Source organism: Diadema antillarum, unplaced genomic scaffold (assembly GCF_040938485.1).
Source record: "Diadema antillarum isolate AM-2024a unplaced genomic scaffold, OU_Dant_1.0 seq00001192_RagTag, whole genome shotgun sequence".
In the NCBI taxonomy this organism is placed as follows: domain Eukaryota; kingdom Metazoa; phylum Echinodermata; class Echinoidea; order Diadematoida; family Diadematidae; genus Diadema; species Diadema antillarum.
The window spans coordinates 141,438-147,339 of NW_027271989.1; positions in this window are offsets into that span (position 1 = coordinate 141,438).

Below are 5,902 nucleotides of genomic sequence, written 5' to 3' on the forward strand. Positions count from 1 at the left end.
AATATACATCAGTGCAACTAAAGTGTCAAACACACTGTTTGAAATTCATTTTAAATGTAGGCCTGCCCATACTCTTGTCCTATATTGTGCAAATCTATTAACTTTCAATTAGAATTTTGAAAATAAGAAAAGAGAAGAAACAGAAAAAAGGCATTTGCCTTGATTTCCTGTCCAGGTGGTACCTTGATTGCATGTCGTGAAAAGACTGATACAAGTTATCACATGCCAGGCTGTGGTAAAAATGTAGTGAACAATAGTTACGTTCAGACGGGAGCCCTTAACCTCGAAGTTAGGAAACTTCGAGGTTAGAGCTTGTAGTTAGGGACCGTGAAGACGCACTCGTAGTTAGCAAACCTCGAGGTTTGCTCGAAGTTTCGAGCCACGAGAAATCTTATGGTTAGCGCTCTAACCACGAGCCGCGGGGGGTCCCCACTCGTAGTTAAGCACCGTGTGGACACAAAACACAACGAACTCGAAGTTAAGAGTGACCTCGCCGTAAACTCCGGCCCCCACAATTTCCCTCTGCTTCCGGGTCAACCTCCCAAACGTACACCACAAATACACCACACGTTAAAAACCTATGACGCATGACACAACAACATCATCTTTTCTTCCCATGCGCTTGATCTCTGAAACTGAACACGTCGAATTAACATTTACTCGCTATCAAACTGTATTCTATATTCTTCTCCGACGCTAAAAAAATGTTTTCGACGAATATCTTCATAAAGGCATAAAGTCATCAGTGCAGTGTATCTCTGCATACCATGACAGAGAAAAAGAGTACCCGTAAGCGAGTCCGACAGGGTTCGACTAAAGAATAAATAGGCGCCTTGTTAGCAGTGTGGGCTGAAACTTCCGGTTTTGTGGTTTTAACATCGAGTAGGACCCACTCGTAGTTACGGGGGGCAGAAGCTTAACCTCGAAGTTTCGTAACCTCGAGGTTAAGATTCATCGTGTGGACACACGTCGTAGTTAGGGGGCAAGAGCGAAACCTCGAGGTTTCCTAACCTCGAGGTTAGGGCCTGCCGTCTGAACGTAACTACTGCTACCACTGACAACAGATAAAATGTAGGCCTACCTGACACTACTGATAACTTGTCAAGTGAGTCTGATCGGAAACAACGGACCTCCAAATTCGCAAAGTGGAAACTGATTTTGTCACAGATTTTATGTCGACCTCCACCATCTATAGTGATCAGTGTGTAACACACTCCAGCAGCGGCAACGTTGGTTGAATCATGGCTTAAAATATCCGATTAAAGGGAACATAAACCCTAAGAGCAATGTGGATTGAGTGAAAGCAGCAACATTAGTAGAACATATCAGTGAAAGTTTGAGGAAAATCGGACAATCGATGCAAAAGTTATGAATTTTTAAAGTTTTGGTGTTGGAACCACTGGATGAGGAGACTACTAGAGGTTATGACGTATGAGTGGACAATAATATAAAGAAAATATAAAGGGAATTCCACAAAAATTCACTTTTCTAGCAAAATGAAAGAGTACTTGACTAACCGCTTTCAGAAAGTAGGGGAATAATTGCTACCCCTAACATATGTCAGTATCAAGTTGATGGAATGTGTGATTTTCATGAAAAATGAATTTTTATTGAATTGCCTTTATATTTTCTTTATATTGTTCTCCTCTCATACATCATAACCACTAGTAGTCTCCTTACCCAGCAGTTCCAACACCAAAACTTTAAAAATTCATAACTTTTGCATCGATTGTCCGATTTTCCTCAAACTTTCACTCATGTGTTCGACTGATGTTTCTGCTTTTACTCGATCCACATTGCTTTTTGGGTTTGTGTTCCCTTTAAGTGCTATCTTCAACATTTCGGTAACTGAGGTATGTGAGCTTTGATAGGAGGATCCTGTATGAATAGGGCAACTAAGTGGTTGTCTTATCATACATGTACACTTGTACATGCACTGTAGTACTATACCACCAGCAATCACCTATAAAGTATAAAGAAAGGACAGTGACTCCCTTTAAAGCCAGATATGATGAGAAATGGACAACTTATGCAATTAGAAGTACTGAGGTCATTCATCAAATGATATTAAGATGTCAACAGTTACAGGTGTATCTTATAGCAATCATAAAGAGAAGCCAATGAAGATATGAATGTCTGATGCAAAAAAAAAAAAAAGTAGTACATCAGAAAGGGATGAAGAATTGTTAACTGTAAAACGCGAAATGTTCGCGTGCATTTTAATTTCGCGAATTTCGCGAGCGCGAAGATTCGCGAAATTAAAATGCACGCGAAAGTTCTTGTCTACACTATATGCACTGAATACCAGTTCCAGTTCGCGAAAATTTCATGCCGCAAAAAAGGCTGTCGGCTCCAATTCGCGAAAAATTCATGCCGCAAATATATCATGTTTCACAGTATAACATTGAGAAATATGTGATAATGTGGAATACATGACATTAACTTTCTGTGTGTGTGTGTGTGTGTGTGTGTGTGTTTGTTTGTTTGTTTTTAACCCTTTTACCTCGCTTTAGCAACTGAATTTTCTGTACATAATGGCCTATGGTTCCATAGAAGGTACAACAATATTGCTGTCATTTTGACAGCTGTCTAAATGATTCAAAATAGCTCACTGCATGTTTATAGTTGTGTGTTATGTTGAAAGCCTACTAAGACTTTACCAAGAGAATGGTGTGTCACAGAAGTAATGCTGACATGCTTTTGTTGACTTTTGACCTCTTTGAAATTGCATAATTATATATATTTCATTATATATGAAAAAAAAAAATGGTGAAGCATAAAACTATTAACCTGTTGAGGATGAGTCCCGAGTATACTCAGGCAAGTGTCTATTGGAAATGCGTGTTGTAGCAAAATCAGCCCATCCTCATACAACGGGTTAAAAAAACATTGACTGGCAGTTTTGGGCAGTTTAGGGAATAATAAGATGGGTGGTTTAGGGCAGTTCAGTTGCTAATTGGTTGAATACTCTCTAAAAAAGATGGAGTGAAAATGTTCACTCTTGAAGGAGTGAATAACAGAAAAGAATGAATTTAGAGTGAAATTGGAGTGAATTTTGAGTGAAAAAGTTCATTTTCACTAATTTTGGAGTGACTTAGGGATCACTCCAAAATCTTCGAGTGATTCGAGGTCACTCTAAAATGAGTGAAAATGAATTTCACTCTAAATTCACTCTTTTCTGTTATTCACTCCTTCAAGAGTGAAAATTTTCACTCAATCTTTTTTAGAGAGTGTTCCAGCAGTGAAAGTTTAGGATTTCAAAATGAAAATCATTTTCCATGTTTGACTACTTTTTTGTACTTGTAAGTTGTAAAGGTTTGAGGTCATTTCAAGATATTGTGGAGAGTGAAAAATGATTTTTACTGGCACTTAACCCTTTACATACCACATCTGTAAAATAAATAGATTTGTGTGTGAAAGTTGTGCCATTTTATTCATTGGCACAGAAAAAATGTATGCCAATTCCCTGCAGCCACTGTTGAATGTTATAGCAGCTTGTGTTCACACTTCATAAGAGAGTACACCTAGACCTAGGTCCTTTATGATCTGTGGTTGTCTGTGATTCTAACTCAAATGTTTGAGGATGGGCTATTCTGGGATTCAAGGGATTTGTCTCGATTTGAAAAGAAGGTGCACTCTAGTGTTGAACAGCCACTCTACTGGCCTTAGGGAGATACAAAGAGAGACAAAAAGAAAGAAAATGTTCAGTGTATTTAATATAAGCACTTAATTGTGTATTTATGTGTGGTGCATAACAAAAGACTGCATGGTGCCTTGTTGTAGGCCTGTGTGTCTGCATGTACACTGTATATTGCCATATATTTCACAGGGTTTTTATTTTCGACAATTTTGCAATCCAAGTGCTCTTAGCAAATTTAAAAGCATGAGAAAATAGTATCTTTGATCCTGACATGAATGTGATGTGCATGTATGTATACATGCGCTGGCATGCAGGACACAGAAAATGAACAAGGTGTGTGATGATACTGTATTCCACCATTGTGAAGTCAAACACTTGCAAAATTGTGGGAGAGTACTGGGTCACGAAAATTAGACCTGCTAAATATATGGCTTATACAGTAGGCCTATGTATATATGATAGATAGAAAGAGAGAGAGAGAGAGAGAGAGAGAGAGAGAGAGAGAGAGTACAAAAAGAGAGGAGAGGAGAAAGGAATAAGAAAATGAGTCTGTGTTTGTAGCAAATGAAGTAACATTTTCGATTTTATATGCAGGGAGTGAAGTCTCCAGCCTCGGATAATGTCAGTGGTAGTCCCAGATACGCATCCTGGTGTGAAAGTGTCTCTCTCAAAATACTTTCTAACACTATACGCTCACAGGAAGTGTGGTTGTAAATGGTGAAATGACATTTTGTCACGCTATTCTTAAAATTATAAAAAAAAAATACTCATACTTGAAAGAAGAAGGACATATATTCATGTGATGTTTAATGCATCCTCTGCTCTAGCCCTTATACTTCTCAGTATATATGATACATACCCATTCAATAATGAGGACATTCAATGTTGAAGTGTATATACAAGCTCATGTTGTCATCATACGTTCATTGATATCATTCTACTGTCAGCTAAAGGCTTTTTTCATTAAGTCCATGCCATGAAAATATTGTGGTACTATGAATGATGAATAAACACATCAAGAAATTCAAAACTGCAGAAAATCTCACAAACCAAAACTAGATGCAGGTATCAACACAACAACAACAATAACAACAACAACAACAACAACAACAACAACAACAACAACAACAACAACAACAACAACAACATCTACAACTATAACTACAACTACAACTGCATCTACAACTACAACTACAACTACAACTACAGCAACAACAAATACAACTACAACTACAAACAACAACAACAACAACTAATGTTGATAGCTCTGTTACTGGTGCAGTGTGTTCATGGTTCAGTTAGAACATTCTTGGGAGTTAAAATTATCAAAGAATCAAAGACCTATGAGATGTACTGAAACAAAAACAAGTGGGGGCATATCTGTAGGCCCTATACATGCAAAGGTCAAAATGTGTCTCTATTGTGAGTAGAGATGGGGCAAAGATTGGGGAGGGGAAGGGGGAGGGGGATGGGGATGGGGATGGGAGACCGGTGCAAAAGTTTGTAGAGGATGATTTTTGGTATGCTGATGACCCCCAGATGAAAGCAGATCGCACACTTGACCTCATCAAAACTCTGGGGGCAGAAGTTCATAAGATTGCACCTAATTTGGCCTGGCAGGCTCCCGATCTCCCTGTATACCTGCTGCGCTCCCACAAACCTCACTACGCTGTACCTACACCCAGTCAGAACTCCCATCATAACCCTGCCAGGGGGAAGAACTTACACCGTCCATTTTTTTTTGCCAGCTTACTAATAGTGCACATCTACAGAGACAACTTCTTTACCTGTTGTTAGGGTTCACAAAAATCAACCTTCCTTATCATAAGCCTTCTGACTTTGTCATTCTTGTGTCTACTGGATTAGAGTCCAATGTTCCAATGTAGATAACTTGCCTATATTTGTGTTTGGGCTTGAATGCTAGGTATGACAGTGTAACCTCATTAGGTGAAACAACCTGGACTTCTCATGCTGACACAGGGAATACAGCAAGAAAATACTTAGATAGAGCTGAGAATGGCTGGATACATTGTGTACGAGGCTTAGAAGAGTTGCTCTTTTGAATATAAAACTGAGCAACCGGTTGTCCTTGTTGCTTTCATCAAGTTCAAGGAATACCTGATGTAGAGTGTCACCAAGTTCCTATGCTTTCTGTAACCGGCACAGGTCAGAAAAAAGCAGAGGGAGAGAGAGACTTGGCAAAGCTTCTGGTAACATTTTGATCCTTCTCCCTCTCTGCCATTCCAGAACTACGTGAAAAGG